Source organism: Callorhinus ursinus, unplaced genomic scaffold, assembly GCF_003265705.2.
Source record: "Callorhinus ursinus isolate GAN/ISIS: 27379988/994484 unplaced genomic scaffold, GSC_fseal_2.0 scaffold7, whole genome shotgun sequence".
In the NCBI taxonomy this organism is placed as follows: domain Eukaryota; kingdom Metazoa; phylum Chordata; class Mammalia; order Carnivora; family Otariidae; genus Callorhinus; species Callorhinus ursinus.
In genome coordinates this window covers 36883978-36904797 of record NW_027397069.1, presented here as the reverse complement: position 1 = coordinate 36904797, position 20820 = coordinate 36883978, and the positions used below count along the sequence as shown (strand labels likewise).

Genomic DNA, 20820 nt, shown 5'->3' with positions numbered 1-20820 from the left:
TGTCCCTTTCCCAAAATTATAATAAAATTATAAGATACCTCAGAAACCATCAGAACACTGTAATCAAGAGCCCATTTATATTTTAATGATAACATATTAGATCTGTAAATACAAAACCAAGGTTAAACATGATGCGATATTGACTTTTAATAAAATGTAGTGATTTTAATGGTAAACAAGGCATTGGTCTGTATTTTATTGAAACCACACTCTGTAACTATATAATCTCCCCTCCCTTTATTATGAGAAGCATTACAAGTGAGTATGCAGGAGATGAAAAACGAAAATCTATGGTAAAGGTAATGATCTTTGAAAATTTTCTCTAATGAGTAATTTGTGGCTCAGTGGATTTCAAGAGATTATTGGTTTTGGAAATGGATTCTATCAACTAAGGAGATAATGAAAATCATTAGGGCTGAATAAAATAAAACAGCAAATTTGTAATGCACACTAGCATTTTCCAAGTCTCTAGTTTGCACACAAGTTGAAAGCCTTGTTTAAAAACACAATTATGAAAGTTTTTCTATGTAAGCCAATATATTTCTGTATAGTACAGTGGGCTTACGTTTACAGCAAGGAATAACATTACACTGAATGCAATCTTTGAATATAATTTTTTTAAAACCTGAAATTTAGGACGATATTATATAATACAAAAGAGCATGTCATCTCCATCTATGTGATACCAAGGAATTAATTAATTTACATATAGATTATATGAAAATACATAGACTCAAGGCACCTTTGTATAATATACTCAGTATAGAAATAGCTCCCAGTATCATTTCTGGATAATTTGCTTGACATTCTAGACCAACAATTCTTAACCTTTTATTTTTCCTCATACACTCTTGTCTGTTCTGTTTCTTGTATCCTCAGGCCTTAGATCAGTGCCGTGTACACAAGAGGAGGGCAATTAAAATGTTAAAAACTGTCTGGATGCATAATATATATTTACTCTTAAAGATAAATTACAGAAGCTTGAACTGCATGAGATTTAAATTGTTAGTATCACAAACTCCTTGAAACAAGAAAATTTGTATTTGTACTGATGTATTAGATAATGAATGGATTATACTAATGAAGATAATATTTTTGAAAGCTTTGTTTGATCATTTTTAACAATTAAGTGAAAACCAGTTATTAATGAATTCTTTATTCTTAATTTCTTTAAGTGAAATTCTTTTTTTTTTTTTAATTTATTTGAGAAAGAGAGAGTGAGAGAGAAAGCCCAAGAGGGGGTAGGGTCAGAGGGAGAAGCAGACTCCCTGCTGAGCAGGAAGCCCAATGTGGGACCCTATCCCAGTACTCCAGGATCATGACCTGAGCTGAAGGCAGTCACTTAACCAACTGAGCCACCCAGGCGCCCCTTAATTGAAATTCTTGATAAAACTTTACACAGTATATTTCTTTTGGGAATGTAAAATATGTGAAAAGAAATGTAATTAGCTATTTGCTAAAAAAAAAATGAAGGAAGGTCTACTTCATATGGTTCACTTGATTTCAATCATTTCCTTTCCCTATTCTTTCTCATTAATGAATATTATCTTAAAATCTATTTATTTATTTATTTTAAAGATTTATTTATTTATTTTTATTTTGCAATGCCAAGTATTGATTATAAATGCTAACAGTGTATGACATTGATTAATATACAGTCAAGATTTGCATTTGGAAAGGCTGACATGCTGTATTCCTAGTGTTTTAATTATGTTAATATAAAAATTGATCCAAGTAGGTAAAAATAGTAAGAGCTCATTAAACATAAATATAACATTACTTACTTATTTATCTAAAAGGACAAATAAATATGCAGGCATGGACAGTCTTAGTTGTATACATCTGTTTGTGTAGGAAATAATGCAATTAAATAATTTGAATATTAGAAAAAATTATGCCCCTCTTCCAGTACCTTAATTCCTGTTTTTAAAAACTTTTTAAAATTTTCTTCCTTTTTTATTGAAGTACAATTAATAAACAATGTTATATTAGTTTTAGCTGTGCAACATATTGATTTAATAGTTCTATATATTATTCAGTGCTCACCCTGGTAAGTATAGTCACCATACAACATTATTACAATATTATTGATTATATTCCCTAGATAGACTTTTCATCTCTGTGACTTATTTATTTTATAATTGGAAGTTTGTAACTCCTAGTCCCCTTTATGGTTTTTCATAATCATTTGTACTAGAGGAATCTTATATAGGCCATCATGAAAATGATAAAACTACAATCTATTGATGTGAATCATTTTATAAAACAACTGTAGTCAAACCAGTGCTAAGAAAACAATAAGATTTTAAATGAAAATAAGTTTTGAATATTCTAACTTTAAAAATAACACAAAGAGGGCACCTGGGTGGCTCAGTCATTAAGCGTCTGCCTTTGGCTCAGGTCATGATCCCAGGATCCTGGGATCGAGCCCCGCATCGGGCTCCCTGCTCTGCGGGAAGCCTGCTTCTGCTTCTCCCTCTCCCCTGCTTGTGTTCCCTCTCTCGCTGTGTCTGTCTCTGTCAAATAAATAAATAAAAATATTAAAAAATATTAAAAAATAAAAATAAAAATAACACAAAGAGGTAAAAGAAAGAAAAAATGTGGTACAATAAGAAAAGTATAAATATCAGTATATGGATCCATATGGCAACTCACTGGTGTATATATTTTGTCATGAGCCCCATAATTATCTTTATAGATCTTCTATCTGCTTGATGGTCATCAAAAAAAGAAACTAAAGCTGTTTCTTATGTCTTTATTAAAAGAAAAAGTTTCAGTTAAATCAGTGGACCACCAGTGATTAGAAAACTACAACTATGGTTTTATAGAATTAGCCTGGAGACATTTTGATAGCAAGAAGTAAATGAAAAAAGACATTATTTACTGCCATTATGTTAGAGAGTGTGATGTACTTTGAAATGTTATGTTTAATTTTGTAAACAAAGAAACCACAGCACAACGTGCTTAACAAACATGTCTAGGTTCCCACAGTCACAAATAGTGACGTAGTTTTAAGTCTACATCTGTATTCAAAGTTTTTTCCCCCCCAAAAAGAAAATCAAAGATCTGGCACAAATTTCAAAAAGTGATTTAGATTCTTGAAGGCTAGATTCAGAGTTTTGTTTTGTTTTGTGTGTGTGTGTGCAGATATTTGTGGGGTTTTTTTTTTTTTTTGTCTCAACTTTAGATTCAGTGATACTTTGAAAGAACATTTTAATCAAGGTCTAGTCTTAATTTACAAATCTGTGGAAGATAATGTTTAAAATCTGAGGAGCAGATAGTAGGGAATAATGACAAAATCCTGAAGAACTGTTTTTTCACCCTATTTTAGCCTATTTAATTTTTATTCTTTTGTGCTATTCTTTATAATATAATCGCTTCATATATCCATTCTCTATTTGCAAAATATCTATTGCTAACAAGGATATTGTGTTAGCCTCTGGGAATGCAAGAGTAAAAAAACAAAGTACTTTTGCTTTCAAGGAGAAATAATAAAAGTACTCTTGCTTTCAATAGAGAAATAATAAAAGTAAATGGAAAATTATAATACAGCCTGAGGATTATATAGATAGAGTTATAAAGTGGTGCCTCAGGAATCCATGATGGAAATATCTTAGCCTAGTCTTGAAAGAACAGGGAAGTGTTTTTGGGAAAATTAATATCTGGAAGATGAGAAGGAGCTCTCAAGACAAATTTAGCAGGGACAAGTGTTGGGAAATGGGATAAGTTCCAGGTTGAGGAATGATCTATGGAAAGTCCTGGTTGGTAAAGAAAGATGTAACTAATTACTTCTCTAACCTTGGGAGCAGAGAAAGTATTCAGAGCTTGATGGGAGATGAAGTAGGAATGTAATCATAAAGATATTTTAAGCCAAATTTATACATTTGGACTTCATCTTGAGGAAAAAGAGTTTTATAACTTTGGTCAGATTTTTCAAAAAATCAGGGAACGACATGCAAATTTAAGTAGAGAATAATGGGATTATAGGCAGAAAGGCCAGTTGGGAAATTCTTTACAGAACACTGTATGAGAATTCATGGTAGCTTGAATTAAGGTACCTAGTAAACAAATCCTTTTGTTCCCAAACAAGTTACCAACTTGTATCTATGTTTGTATTTATTTTAAAAGTTCAACCATAGATCTAAGTTCTTATATAGAACATATTAATATATTTTCTTTTGTTATGGTAATACAAAACATTTCATAATCGTTGAGTAGAACATAAATGATATGATGTGTATTAATGATACAGCACATACCTTACACTATTAGCCCAGGGATACTTAAGGCTCTGAGGACCAGTATTGATTAGCATCAACTGGGATACTGTTAAAAATGCAAATTAATGAGATGCACCCCGAAACTACTATGACTTTCTGGAGGTGGGTCCCAGTTCTCCATGCTATTGTGATGACCACTAAAATTTAGATTACCTAGTCAATATGCTCAAAAACAATAGCTCTTTAAGGAGAGAAGTAATGCATGCCCTTATATTCAAAAGCTAATCAGAAATTATAAAGTAATAGTAAATATTAAACATTCTAGTTTTACACTGCATACATACAACTTTATGGGTGTGTTTTTGTTTTATCATTTTAAGAACAGTATTATATCTCAAATTATAGAACAATTCTGTTAACCCATCTAAAATATGAAAATTTATTTTGTACAGTACAGTTACTCTTGCTTGTCTATGGTGACCTTATTGTAGAAAAAGGAGAAGTAAAAGCAATGGATGTAAGTATTTGATAATCTAAGTTTCTAGAAGAAAACCTTCTAAAAGGAATTTCTAAACTGCTCCAGGTTGCTATAAAAGAGACTTCACATATTATAGAATTCATAAAAATGGAAAGTTTAATGAAAGTTTCCCCCCATATTATTATTTTACTTGAAATTACTTTTGTCAGTGAAGAGTACCAGTGAAAACTTTATGAAGATACAAAGAAGACCAAAATAGTAATGGTGACATATTCATCAAAATCTTATATTCAAAGATATATCTTCATTAACTCTCATTGTTTCCTGAATTTATAAGTGTAAATTTCTATAAACCACGTTTTTTAGTGGGCATAGTATTAAGTTCTGGGTTCTTCCATGGTTTGCTGCACACGGTTGTCTGTATATTTTGTGTTCAATAGCTGTTTCTTATTTTTATTAAATTTATTTAAACAAAAAACAAACAAACAAAAAAACTCAGTTTATCTGTTTCTCCCATTCTCCAAACCCCACCTCTCCTCTTAGGTCTGTTAATATTTGCTTTATATGTTTAATTGCTCCTATGTTGGGTGCATAGATATTTACAAATGTTATATCCTCCTGTTGGATGGATCCCTTTATTATTATGTCATACCCTTCTTTGTCTCTTGTTACAGTTTTTGTTTTAAAGTCTATTTTGTCTGATTTAAATATAGCTACTCCAGCTTTCTTTTGGTTTCCATTTGTATACAGTATCAAGGTAGCAAATAGATGGGTCTTTTTAAAATTCATTCAGCTACTTTATGTCTTTTTGATTGGAGAATTTAGGCCATTTAAATTTAAAGTAATTATTGAAAGGGATATGCTTACTGCCCTTTTGTTAATTGTTTTTAGCGGTTTTTATAGTTCATCTATGTTCCTTTCTTCTTTTGTTCTTGTGGTTGGATGACTTTTTATAGTGGTATGCTCATATTCTTTCTCTTTCTCTTTTGTGTATTTACTATAGGTTTTTTTTCTTTGCAGTTGCCATGAGGCTTACATATAATAATTTATATCCATAAATGTATATTTTAAGTTGATAATAGCTTAAGTTTGATCTCATTCTAAACTCAACATTTTACTCTCCCCACCCATGTTTTACGTTTTTGACGTCACATTTCACAATTTTTTTTTAATTCCTTATCACACAAAAGCATGGATTTTTTTTTTTAACTTTTTTTATTTATTTGACAGAGAGAGACACAGTGAGAGAGGGAACACAAGCAGGGGGAATGGGAGAGGGAGAAGCAGGCTTCCCGCGGAGCAGGGAGCCCCATGCGGGGCTCGATCCCAGGACCCTGGGACCATGACCTGTGCCGAAGGCAGACACTTAATGACTGAGCCGCCCAGGCGCCCACATTTCACAACTTCTTATCCTGTGTGTCCTTAACTAATTTTTGTAGCCATATTTTTACTGCTTTTGTCTTTTAACCTTTATCCTAGCTTAATAATTAATCTATTACTTTTATAATATATTTGCTTTTCCAGTAAGATTTGTTCTTTCATAGGTGTTTTGTTACTAATTAGTGTTCCTTCTTTTCAGCTTAAAGAAGTCCCTTTAACATTTCTTCTAAGGCTGGTTTAGTGGTGATGAACTCTGTTAGCTTTCGCTTGTCTGGAAAACTCTCTTTCCTTCAATTCTTAATGATAACTTTGCAAGGTAGCGTATTCTTAGTTGGAAGTTTATTTAATTTATTTATTCTTTTTCTTTCAGCACTTGAAATATATCATGCCATTCCCTTCTGGCCTGCAATGTCTGTGCTGAAAAATCTGCTAAATATCTTAGGGGGGTTCCCTTGTATGTAACAAGTGGTGTTTTTCTTGCCACTGTTACTATTTTCTCCAGTCCTTAACTTTTGACATTTTAATTATAATGTGTCTCAATATGAGTCTGTTTTGGGGTTATCTTTTTTGGAATTCTCTGGGCTTCCTAGATCTGGATATCTATTTTCTTCCCCAAGCTAGGGAAGTTTTCAGCCATTACTTCTTCAAGTATAATATGTTCCTTTTTTCTCTTCTCTTTTCAGGAGCCCTATAATGCAAATATTAGTTTGTTTGATGCTGCTCCATAAATTCCTGGAGGTATTTCTACTTTTTCACTTGTTTTTTTTTCCTTTTTCTCCTCTAATTGGAGGAGTTCCACTGTTTTGTCTTTGGATCAACTGATTTTTCTGCTTCATCTAGTCTGCTTTTGAAACTTTCTAGTGTATTTTTCAGTCCAGTTATTGTATTCTTCAGCTTTGTGATTTTTATTTTGTACTCTCTTATATTGTCCCCCTGTTTTGAAGTTCTATTGTGTTCACCTATTCTTCTCCCCAGTTTAGTGAGCATCATTATGACCATGACTTTGAACTCTTTATCAGGTAAATTACTCATTTCTGTTACATTAAGGTTTTTTTCCCTGAGGTTTTATCCTGTTCTTCCATTTGAAACATACTTCTCTGTTTCTTCCTTTTGTTTTGCCTTTCTGTGTTGTTTTCTATACAGTAGATGAAACCACCACCTCTTCCAGTCTTGAAGGAGTGGCCCTATGTAGGAGGTGAGCCTTTTGTTCAGCCCAGCCTTAGCTCTTGGTCATCTCTTAAACCTCAATGCTTATCCAAGCAGCCTATTATATTTTAATAAATAGCTCCCAGTAGTTGAGGATGTGCCAAGACATATCAGTGTTTCCAAAGGGGAAGATCACAGCACTTAAATTCAGGGAGACTGGAAGCCAGCCCCGCAGACAGCAGCTTTTAAAAGTATGCAAATATATATTGTCCTGAGGGGCCACAAACATAAGCCCCATTAGCCATCATAGGTAGGTGATTTGGAGGTGTCTCTAGGGTAAGAGTTGTAAAAATCAGGGCTCCAGATACTCATCTGGAGTATAAGTATAAGATCCTTTCTGGAAGATACCTGTGAGCTAAAGCAAGGCAGAGGGATAGCTCCAAGATGATATCCACAGCCTATGTTCTTTGAGAGTAGCTTGGTAGACCACTAAATGTGTGCCAAATCTTGAGCCTCAGTCTGAAGCTCTGGGTTAAGCAACGTGGCCTCCTTCACAGAAAAACTAGAGGGTGTGCCTCAGTTAGCTGTCTGTGCAGTGCCCTGGGGGTTGTAGCCTTCCAAGAATCATCCCTGATTGCCACAGTCCTGTGGGACCCAGGAAAACTGGGCATCCTGTAGGACATGTGCAAAGCACTTCTCCAGGAGAGATTGGCACTCTATAGAACAGCAGAAAGTAAGTGTGAAGGTAACACACCCTCTCCAAGGTCTGAAAAAAATTACAGTCAGCCCCTAGATGTGTGTTTAATTAGAAGACTTCAAGCTCTATTACAAAGCTGTAATCATCAAGACAGTATCTTACTGGCACAAAAACAGACACATAGATCAATGGAACAGAATAGAAAGCCCAGGAATGAACCTTCAACTCTATAGTCAACTGATCTTTGACAAAGCAGGAAACAATGTTCAATGGAAAAAAGTCTCTTCAACGAATGGTGTTGGGAAAATTGGACAACCACATGCAGAAGAATGAAACTGGACCATTTCCTCACACCACACACAAAAATAGACTCAAAACAGATGAAAGACTAAATGTGAGACAGGAATCCATCAAAATACTTGAGGAGAACATAGGCAGCAACCTCTTCAACCTCCGCCGCAGCAATTTCTTCCTAGACACATCACCAAAGGCAAGGGAAGCAAGGGCAAAAATGAACTACTGGGACTTCATCAAGATAAAAAGCTTTTGCACAGCAAAGGAAACAGTCAACAAAACCAAAGGACAACCGACAGAATGGGAGAAGATATTTGCAAATGACATATCAGATAAAAGGCTAGTATCCAAAATCTATAAAGAACTTATCAAACTCAACACCTAAAGAACAAATAATTCAATTAAGAACTGGGCAGAAAGCATGAACAGACATTTCTGCAAAGAAGACATCCAAATGGCCAACAGACATATGAAAAAGTGTTTAACATCGCTCGGCATCAGGGAAATCCAAATCAAAACCTCAATGAGATACCACATTATACCAGTCAGAATGGCTAAAATTAAATCAGGAAACGACAGATGTTGGCGAGGAAGTGGAGAAAGGGGAACCCTCCTACACTGCTGGTGGGAATGTAAGCTGCTGCAGCCACTCTGGAAAACAGTATGGAGGTTCCTCAAAAAGTTGAAAATAGAGCTGCCCTACGACCCAGCAATTGCACTACTGGGTATTTACCCCAAAGATACAAATGTAGTGATCTGAAGGGGCACTTGCATCCTGATGTTTATAGCAGCAATGTCCACAATAGCCAAACTATGGAAAGAGCCTAGATGTCCATCAATAGATGAATGGATAAAAAAGATGTGGGGTGTGTGTGTGTGTGTGTGTGTGTGTAATGGAATATTATGCAGCCATCAAAAAATGAAATCTTGTCATTTGCAACGATGTCAATGCAACTAGAGGGTATTATGCTAAGCGAAGTAAGTCAATCAGAGAAATACAATTATCATATGATTTCACTGATATGTGGAATTTGAAAAACAAGGCAGAGGATCATAGGGGAAGGGAGGGGAAAAATGAAACAAGATGAAACCGGAAAGGGAAACAAACCATAACAGACTCTTAATCTCAGGAAACAAGCTAAGGTTGCTGGAGTGGTGGGGGTGGGAAGGATGGGGTGGCTGGGTGATGGACACTGGGGAGGGTGTGTGCTATGGTGAGTGCTGTGAACTGTGTAAGACTGATGAATCACAGACCTGTACCCCTGAAACAAATAATACATTACATGTTAATAAAAAGAAAAAAACCCTGGGAATATAAACCAGTAAAAATAAATAAATAAAACCTATTCATTTCCAAAAAAAATGAAAAAAGAAGACTGCCTCTCTGGCCACAGTCATGATAATTAACTAATAGTTTTATTAGTTAATAATAACTAAGGCAATGGGTCCATTGCCTCTTATTGTGGCCTAGGGGTGGTAGCTGTTTAAGATCTCTTTCTCTGGGAGCGCCTGGGTGGCTCAGTTGGTTAAGCTTCTGCCTTTGGCTCAGGTCATGATCCCAGGGTCCTGGGATGGAGCCCCGTGTTGGTCTCCCTGCTCAGAGGGAGCCTGCTTCTCCCTCTCCACTTGTAGCTCCCCCTGCTTGTGCTCATATACATGCTCTGTGTCAAACAAACAAACAAATAAATAAAACCGTAACAAGAAAAAAGGATATCTTTCTTAGTTACAGTCCTATGGGACCCACAAGCTTAAGCCCCACTGCCTACCAGATCCCGGCAATGTAGAGGTACCCCAGGCAGTAGTCACAAACATTGGGGTCTGGAGAGGGGTATGGGCTCTTGAGAGGGGTATGGGCTCTTTTTTGGTGACACTGATTATTACCGTCCCATGTAACCAGGAAGGCAAGTGCCCCTGGCTTCCAGAACCAGGCAAACAACAATCTTCCCCTGTAGGGAAACTGCAAAAATCAAGGCAGCAGAAGTGTATAAAGCCTCCCTTTGGGAAATATTGATGTTCTGAAGCATGGCAAAGCAAGCTTTAAAATTATTAAAGCCTTATAAAGGTTGCTTGTTAAACTTGAAAGTTAATGAAAATAAAAGTATGGAAAAAGGAAATAGGGAGTAAAAATCACAATAGTAGATTCAAAATTCTAATTGTTCTATTTAAAAAATAAAGCTATTGAGTGATCAAAGACAAAAACTTCATTAGAGATGGTGTGTGGTACTGGTACTACTTCTAAATATCTGATCAGGTTAAAGAGATAACTGTAAAATCTTTACGCAAACATATAAATCATAAGATTAGCACTTGTGCTAACCTACCCTAAATGTATGTTAAAATTTTTGACTTAACATATTTATTAGTCAAGAATCTTTTGCTGGACAAATAAATAAAATTCCCAACTTTATTAAAAAATCCCATTAAAAATCAGAAATTTATTTACTATTGAATAAATTGCATAATTAAAATTACATAATTATAAACTTTCATTCATCCCATGAGATGGGAAATTTCTCAATGTGATAACGTGCTTCTATCAAAAACCTATAGCTGATACTATACTGAATGGTAATATAATGACATTTCCTCTGTAATATCCGAAAAAAAGAATATCCAACCTCACCCATTCTTGTCAACATTTTACTATAAGTCCTAAAAATTGCAATAAAGCAAGGCAAATAAATAAAAGGCAATAAGATTGTAAATTAAGATAAAGTTCAAAAAATTCAAATATTGCAAAGTGAGACAAGAAAAGAACAGAGAAACAAAAAATAGATTGGAAAGATTAAAAATAAATATTGAAATAATAAACATAAATTCAGACATAACAAAAATTCTATTTCATAAATTTTTAAAATATTGGAAAAAGTTTAAACAATTTAACATATCATTAAATATATTATGATGGGCCCAAATAATAAAATTCCTTGCAGCTGTGTAGTGTTATATTGTCCATTCACTTAACCATCTTATCTTTCAGTGGTCATGTTGAACATTTTGGAAAATGCTAGAGAAAAAACCCTGGGTGAGTCTTTAATGTTAATACAGAATATCCTAGAGGACTTTTAACCAACTAGTATAAACTGTTTTTTGGAATGTCATTATTTAAAAGAGTGCTATTCAAATGCGTTTACATTTCACAAAAGACATTGGTTACGTAGAATTATGTTTTAATTCAGAATGTAATGAGTATTTATTTACTATTTATTGGCAATTTAATTAAAAAAAACAGAAACAGAAACAGAAATAAAACGTCTATTATTCTAATGCTTTTTTAAGAGATAGTATTTTCTATTTCTTTTTTTATACCAGGGTCCCTTTTGAGCTTATAATTCTGTTTTTTGCTAGTGAGATGACATGCCCTCTATGATTCTCTACTCTTTAAGAGAAAATAGAATTTACAAATATTACAAAAACAGAAAAGCACTATACATTTTTTTAAAATGACCATAACATCCTAATTATTTCAGAAAAAAAAATCCCAAAACATAGTAGCTCTCCAATCAGATAACTATATATTTGGCAGGATTCCTACAAGGTATTCACATATTGCTTTTCATTAAAGTGTTCTCCCTTGTATACCTTGTATTATTATCTAGAAAGCATAAAACTAAGGATAAATATTTGAGTTCATTTACATTCACAGCAATTTAGAATCATTCCCTGTGTAATCTCAAATATCAGTAATTTGTGTTTTAGGATCTTATGGGACTAAACTTTTTGCCTTTTCATCATAATATCTTCCTCAATCTAATCTCTGCCTTCAAACTGTGGAATTATGTTAGTAAGTTCCTTCTTGAGCATTCAAAAAAAAAAGTAGAAATTTCCATATAATGATATAAAGCATTTGTTTAATAAAGTAGAAATTTTATATTTTGAGACTTTTTAGTGCTTGTCACTATAGCATACATTTCCCAGTAGATAAATATATTGTATATATCTGCTCTTATTTAAGGAAATAGATTGAAAACTAACATTTTTGTCCATTTAGTGAGTTCTTTATGTCAATGTAGCATAAGCTGGGTATTTTTATAACCTAAATTTGTTCAAATGTATATTGTGCTCATATGTGGGCATCCACATCTTAGCCTGAAAAGATGCCTGTCTATTCTCACCTTTTCCCCCTTGTGATCACAGCACTTTAATTGTTGCCAAAGAACCAAAAGAGTTCTGTGTGCAGAGGCATTGACGGCTCCATAATGAAGATATGTGAACAGTAAAATGGCAAGGCTTTTAGGGCTGTATGTATTATGAAAAGGTTAATGAGTAGTGCTACCCACAGAGCACTGTTTAGCTGACTTTGAAACTTTACTGATGAGAAAACTTTTGATTGTCTTTTCTGAGGACGATGTTCTTGATGATAACTACTAGCTTCACAAAAGAAAGTACACATTTATATGTTTTTATTAATTGAAAGGATTTTTAAGCTGTGGGAATTATGGATTTGTTTCAAAATATTTATATTTCTGAGTGGCTAACTTATTGCTTGTTAGATATACAACTAGTGCAGAATTTTTTTTTTTTCCTATTATGTTGCACTTGTTGCCTCTCCTTATATAGGCTGAAAAATAAGTACTAATAAAATTAATAATAAAATAACAGTGGCATTATTTGTTCTTGGTTACAAGCAACAGAGATTGACTCTCACTGTTTAAAACAAAAGTTTGATATATTGGATGTGTATGGGGGAATCACTATATTGATCACAGGTTAGAGAACATAGGGTAGGGAAATGTGCAAAAATGAGACTTGGCAACAGGAACATCTACCAAGAAAAATGCTAGGCCTTCTGTCACTACTAAACATTGTTTCACTGCCAGTATAAGCAGTTTCACATTTCCCTTTACTTTCCATCAAAATTTCTATATTCACACTTCTGTATTTGAGAATCCTAATTGGCTAATCTTCACCATTAGAGGCTTCTGATTCAGGAATTTAGGTTATTGTTTCTCACACTGTAGGACTGGCCCCACTGAAGAAGGGGCTGGTTGGAGCTGAACAGCAAAAATGACAAGTAGTCACTATTTTTCATCATTTTTGTTATTCAAAATCCAAAAACTCTCTTCTGCCTATTTTTATATTTGTAAGTAAAATCATTAAGGCACTTGCCCCTTGTAGATATTTACTCTTTTACCTAAAGGGAGAGAACCCCAAATATTGTCAAGTACTGATCTAGCTCCACATAGAGGATCTCTGAATAAAATCCTTAGTATTCACTTAAAAATTAATAGATTTATTTTTAAGCAGTTTAGCTTTACAGAACAACAAGCGTTAAGTACAGAGGATTCCCATATATATCTCCACACTCCTCCCCTCCTCTACCCAGTTTCCCCTATTATTAACATCTTGCATTAATGTGGTTCATTTGTTACAATTCCTGAATATTGATATGTTATTATTAGCTAAAGTACACAGTTCACATTTAAGTTAACTCTACGTGTTGTACATTCTGTTGGTATTGACAAATATATAATGACATTTATCCACAATTATTGTATATGGAGTAGTTTCACTGTCTTAAAAATCCAACTATTCATGGGTACATATCTGTATTTATTAACTCTCTTCTCCACTACCTATTATCGCCTTTGAATAATATCTCAGATAGATGAGATTCTTTACCCAGAGTCAAGAATGGGACTTTTTGGGCTTATGCAAATATGAGAAAGAAAACATGGGGTTCCTAGTTTTACCCATAGTCCACCCAGTCTCCAATAAGTGAGATGTGCTTTATTTTTTAGTGATAAACAGGATCTATTATCCAAGCCAATATCCTCAATGCATTTTTTGTTTATTCATCCTGGGATTCATCTACCAAACTTCAAAACTGTCAGGAGCCCTCTACTCTGTGGTAGTTTTATTTTGGAACCATTTCTCTCTTTCTGGTGAAGCAGTCCTTTGTGTCATGAAATTGATTCCAGAAACCCAGCAGAGCCCAGAGCTCCAGTGCAGAAGACAAACTTCTGTTTAACAAATCATTGAACAAAACCATTAGAAATCCCTCTCATACACACATTCACCATTCTCTGTGGTGTCCAGAAACATATGTGCTGTTTGTTTCAGAGCTTGCACCAACTCTTTGAAGATGTGCTCCAAATGGAAACCATATAGAATAGCAATAATGAACTTCCATGAGAAGGGTGATTGGCAGAAAACTGTATTTTCCTGAAAAATATATAGCTTTTAATTGAATGTTACTCAGAATTATTCTCAAAATTCCTACAACTATCTCACCACTGGGCCTCCCTCTGCTCACTAGATCTTTTACAAATCAATCAACTCTGTCAAAATCTGTCAAAAATTGTCAAGCCCACTTATTTATAGCCAAACATTAAGGTGGTTAGAAAAATAAAGTATCCAATTAAATGTTACTTGGGGTATATTGAGATATTCAATGTCAGCTCTCCTCTCTGCATTAGAATGAGCAAGAAAGAATTGGGGGGAAGTAAGAGAAAGACTGATATTCAATTAATTAACATATAGTGTATTATTAGTTTCAGAGGTAAAGTTCAGTGTCTCATCAGTTGTGTATAACACCAAGTGCTCATTACATCACGTGCCTTCCTTAATGCCCAACACCCAGTTACCCCATCCTCCCAGCCCTTCCCCTCCAGCAACCTCAGTTTGTTTCCTATACTTAAGAGTCTCTTATGGAATTGTGATCTTTGAAAATAACAAAGACTTTTTAATTTGTTCAAGACGGAAACAAGTTATATTGGTAAATAAATGAATGAATAAATACATATTTAAGATTCAACATATGGTCACTGATACAGCTAATGTTACTAGAAACACTTCCTAGAGAAGCTATGGAACTTATTAGGATGGTGGATTGCTAACAACTAAATTTAGACTTTACCTATAAGGCTTAGAACTGAAACTAATAAAAATTTTAAATGATCATTTTAGAATTGACAGTAAGATGGCATGTGAATACACTGGATAGCTAAAATATATCACAAATCTGAGGTAGTTAAAATCATGAGCAGTCTCTGTTTTAACAATGTAATTTTGAAATTCTATTTCCAGTTAGCCTCAGGGAAACATGTTAAATACCTATAAAATGATGGCAAATGTCAAAATCTCTAATACAACTAAATAGACAAATCTTCCCAAGTTAGGCCAAGACAGTATAAAGCAGGTTTCAGTCAACACATCTTGATGTATGCCTAATAATTTTTGTAACACCTGAAAGAAAAACTAGAAGATAAAGCATCAGGACAACTTGCCAGCTTAGAGAGATATATACACCCCAGATCTCAAAAGACAGTGCCAGTGATGAGTAAATAAAATTTTGAAATAACAAATTACTGAAAATTGTCATTGTGATAAATTATTTACAAAATTTGTCTTATTTATTTTCTTAGTCTGCTCAGGATATCATAACAAAATACCATAGACTGAGTGGCTTAAAGAGCAGAAATTTATTTTCTTTTAGTTCTGGAGCTTGGGAAAACCAAGATCAAGGTGCCAGCAGAGTCTATTCCTAGTAAGGGCCTCTCTTCTGGCTTATGTCTTTACATAGCCTTTCCTCAGTATGTGTGTATGGAGAGAGACAATGAGCAAGATCTATAGTGTCTCTTCTTATAAGAGCACCAATCCCATCATTACCCAGTCTTATGACCTCATCTAATTTCTTCCCAACTGCCCCATCCCACATACCATTACATTGAGGTAATGTACCATTACATTTCACCATATAAATTTTGAGGGGACACAAACATTCAGTCCATAACATTTATTTAGTCCACTTATCTATGGCCAAACTGCAAAAACATTGATTACATTTATTTAGAAAAAAACATTTATTTAAGAAAAAAAACTTCTAAAAAGATTGTGGTGATTGAGGACAAGAGAGAATGCAGAATACAGTCTAAAGATTTGCATGAAATTATATGGTCTTTGTCCTCAGATCTTGAAAATGAGAGAGAGAGAGAGAGAGAGAAAAGATACAACGTTGGTAGCAAACTGAACTTTAAATAAACAGAAAATAGTTTCTTTTACCTGGCAAGCTTCTATTTTTCATCACTGTTGTTAGAACATTTAAAAGATGAGGAAATCAGGTTTCAGATTCATGAAGTAATTCAAATAAAGTCAAAGAAATAGAAAGTAGCACACTCAGGAATTTTTATGCAGAACAGTTTGAAATTTAAAATTTAAATTTAAGACTGGGATATACAGTCTAAACAACCTCCCTGTACCTTTATATTTAAGATGGTATTAATAAAACATGAGTTATAAAATAATTTAAAAACTAAATAGCTTATGAAAAATGCCAATCACATATTAATTGTTATGGACTGAATGACTGTGTCCCCTTTAAAATTCATATGTTAAAATCCAAAACCCCAATATGACAGTACTAGGAGGTGGGAGCTTTGGGCGTGATTAAATCATGCAGGTGGAGTCCTCATGAATGGAATTAGCACCTTATAAAAGAGACCCCTGAGAGTTCTCTTACCCTTTCTCCCTAGTGAAGACACAGTGAGGAGACAGCCATCAACAGGCCAGGAAGAGGGCTCTCACCGGCACCAGATCTACTGGCATCTTGGTCTTAGACTTCATAGTTTCCAGAACTATGAGAGAGAAATGTTTGTTATTCAAGCCACCCAGTCTATGGTATTTTTGTTATAGTAGACTGAACAGATTAAGACAGTAATTTTACAAATAGTTCAGTTTACTATTCTCCTTTAGTTTTTGTAGAAACCTATCTCAAACATTTATAATTAAAATTATCATTATAATTATCATTTAATTTTGGCTTATGATCTCAGAACTCAGTGTTAATTAGGGTATCCGATAATTCATTTCAAAATATATTTAAAAAATTTCTTTTAAATAACACTATCAGGTTATTATGTGGAAATAAGATTAAATCCTCAAAGTCACTGCTATTCAGTGATTTATGATCATTTTTTATGTTGTTGCTTCAATTTGTTCTAATTATTCAGGTGCAGTTGAACCAGAGGAAACTGACTTATACCATTTGAACCTGCTCAATAATGATTTAGTTGGGAAATTTTAGATTATTTACTTTGAATCTAGACAATATCTGTTGTTCTTGTGCAAGCAAAAAGTTAGCGGAGGAGTACTGGTCTTAGGGCATCACACAAGCAGAAAAAGATATGCTCAGTTCACCTCTGTTTTCCAATTGTAGACCTAAGTGGGCTCCCCGAGGGTGATCCACACCAATCCCTACCCTATGCGTCATGATAAAAACACCAGAAGTAAAGCTGTTCCTCCCAGACACATCATGTTACATTAGAAATAATGGCTTTTCACTCTTTATCTACTGGTTTAATTTCTCATATCAAGTTATTACATGTTAGTTATTGTTGACCCAACTGTCTTCCTATCTTATCTTCTAAGGATAGTTTATTAACCCAACTCTCCTATCTTCTGAAGATAAAGTTTAACAAGCAAGAATATACACACATGTGTATATACACACTGGCCATCCCAACATAAACAACCATAATACTGTAAAAAATGTATAAGGCAACTTTTTTATAAGCTTTGGATAACAGTCTTCAAAATTTCTAGTCCTTAGAGAATAAAAATTCATGGATCAAAGCTTATGATCATAACAGCTCTCCTTGGGGACCACTGCACCATGAGGTTGAATCTAATCAGAATATGATAGTAGCACTGACCTAAAGAAATAGTTATCAGTGATTGGGGCAGTGATTGGACTTTTATGAGGAGTCAACTGCCCACAGTTCTGAGAAGCAATCTGGGTCTAAATTCTCTATTTTACCTCAACTAGGACTGGACTTCTAATATGCAGAGGAGGTCTACAGAATGTTTATCAGACAGCATCTCTACGTTGAGAGCAGGACAATAATTGAGGTTAAACAGTTCTGGGAACCACTTAAGGTCTGGTTCAACCCAAGGGGTGAAATTTGTTAATATCTTTTTGTCACTCCAGTCCTGAAACTGAGATAAAGATTATAGCTCTACCTGCTCCAGACCTACCCTAGCAAAGCCTACATCAAATCCCTACAAAAAATTGATGGGTGCACAATTTGGAAGTTGATTGTCTCACCAAGTTACAGGAACTTTGGTAATATCATGCGTTTTAGACAGATCTGCCTTAGGAAAATACAAAACCAAATCTATTCAAATTCAAGGTGATCAGAAGTAGTTAATGCCCCAACTAGAATAAAATCAACAGTCTCTAGAGGAAGATAACGAGCACACAGTCTCTACAATTTATCATCCACACTGTTCATTATACAAGCAGTAATCCCACTCATGTAAATAAACAGGAAAATGTGAATCAGACTCAAGGAAAAAAAGCAGTCAATAAAAATCTGTTCCCAAGATGGCTGAGAAAGTTTCCTTTAGAAGACAAAAATGTTAAAAGTTACTATAAATATATTCATTTTTTTATTTTCAAGATTTTATTTATTTATTTATTTATTTAATTTATTTATTTGTCAAAGAGAGAGAGCACAAACCATGGGAGTGGCATGCAGAGGGAGAATCAGGCTCCCTGCTAAGCAAGGAGCCTGATCCCGGACTCAATGCGATCACAGCCTGAGCCAAAGGCAGACACTTAACCGACTGAGCCACCCAGGGTCCCTATAAATATATTCAAATAGGGTCACCTGGATCGCTCAGTCGGTTAAACACCTGCCTTGGGCCCAGGTCGAAATCCCAGAGTCCTGGGATTAAGCCCCGCTTTGGGTTCCCTGTTCCATGGGAATCTGTTTCTCCCTCTGCCTCTCTCTCTTTGTCTCATGAATAAATAAATAAAATCTTTAAAATGAATATATATATAGGGGCACCTGGGTGGCTCAGTTGTTAAGCATCTGCCTTCGGCTCAGGTCTGGTCCCAGGGTCCTGGGATCTAGCCCCGCATTGGGCTCTCTGCTCAGTGGGAAGCCTGTTTCTCCCTCTCCCACTCCCCCTGCTCGTGTTCCCTCTCTTGCTGTGTCTCTCTCTGTCCAATAAATAAAATCTTAAAAAAAAAATAAAATGAATATATATATATATATTCAAAGAATTAAAGGAAATATGTTTTATTGAATGAATATATATCTTAGCAGATAAATGTAGTTAGTGATGGAAAGGTAAGTGACCTTAAAAAATGAATCAATAGATATCCCATCTGAAGAGCTGAGGTAAAATATATACATTAAAAAAGACTGAAGAAAAATAAATAGAGGTTTATGAAGCTTGGAGTAATATTAAATAGTCTAACATACATGTAATAAGAGTCCCAGAAGGAGAAGAAATACAGATAATAAATAAATAAATAAAATAAATAAATAAATGCCAAATTTGATCAAAACATCCAATTTCAGATCTGTCCTGCACCGGGGCGCTAGGGCTTGGGTGGAGGGGTGCTGAGGTCAGGGGTGTTGCAGTGTGGACTTCTCCGCGTTTGTCCTCCGCCGCCCCCCGCCCCCTCTCCTCCCCGCTCTGATCTGTGATGGGCAGCAGCGCGCTTGGAGGCACGGTAAAGGGCGTACAGGCCTCGGCGCAGGCCGGCTGCACCATGGTCCAGCTCACTACTGTCCAGTTCAAAGCCTACCGCGGAAGCCAGTTAACCATCGGCCTTGCCCTGAGTGGCTCTACCAACTGGCCTTTCTACCGCATTGTGGCTGCTGACAACAAGTGTCCCAAGGATGGCCATTTCGTGGAGCAGCTGGGCTCCTATGATCCACTGCCCAACAATCACAAAGAGAAAATCGTTGCTCTCAACTTAGACCGGATCCGGCATTGGATCAGCTGTGGGGCCCACCTAAGCCTGTGGAGAAGCTTCTGGGTCTTTCTGGCTTTTTCCTTCTGCATCCCGTGATGATCACAAATGCTGAGACTGTGAAGAAAATGGACATGCGAAGTCCTCTTAGCATCTCAGAAAACAGATACAGAGGCTACAGAAACAAAAATGAGCTGACTTCAGTGAGCAGAGCATTGGGGAAAAGGTCAACACTTAAACCACTTGTGCAAAGCTCTTAGTTTTATTAGATTTGGAGGTCAATGAATGGAGTTTTCTGAGTCAAAAAAACAAAAAAACAAAAACAAAACCCATCCAATTACAGATCTAATAAACCCAAGTAGGTCTAAGAAACAAAGTAATTTGGCACATCATGATCAAACAGGCAAATATCAGGAGAAAACCTTCAAAACATGTACAGAAATATGATATATTACAATAGTATATCAAAGATAAAAATGGTAGAAAAAATTATCAGAAGCAATTGAAGACAGAAGATAATGAAGAAGATAATGACATGACAGCTTTAAAAAGCTAAGCACAATAACAACAAAATTGCCTTTCATCCAATAATTCAATATTCAGAAAGAATATCCTTTAAACTTTAAAGTTAAAATAAATGCATTTTCAGGTAACTGAAAGCTTAGGGAATCTGACACCAGACCTGAACTATAAGAAATAACATATTTTGTTAAGCTGAGGAACTAAATAGAAACTTGAATCTACAGAAGAAAAAACATGAACACTGAAAATGGTAAATAAATAAGTAATATACTCATCAGGTCTTATATATATTTGAGGAAAAGTAATTCAGGGGATATAGGTAAAAAAGAATGGTGTGATGGGTTTTATGTTATATAAAGTTGTCAAGGAATGCCAG

At 34.8% G+C, this 20820-nt stretch overlaps 1 pseudogene; it reads left to right on the top strand.

Moving 5' to 3' along the window:
- The first annotated feature begins 19718 nt into the window (after positions 1-19718).
- LOC112826307 (small ribosomal subunit protein bS16m pseudogene) lies at positions 19719-20219 on the top strand (annotated as a pseudogene).
- The last annotated feature ends 601 nt before the right edge of the window (positions 20220-20820 follow it).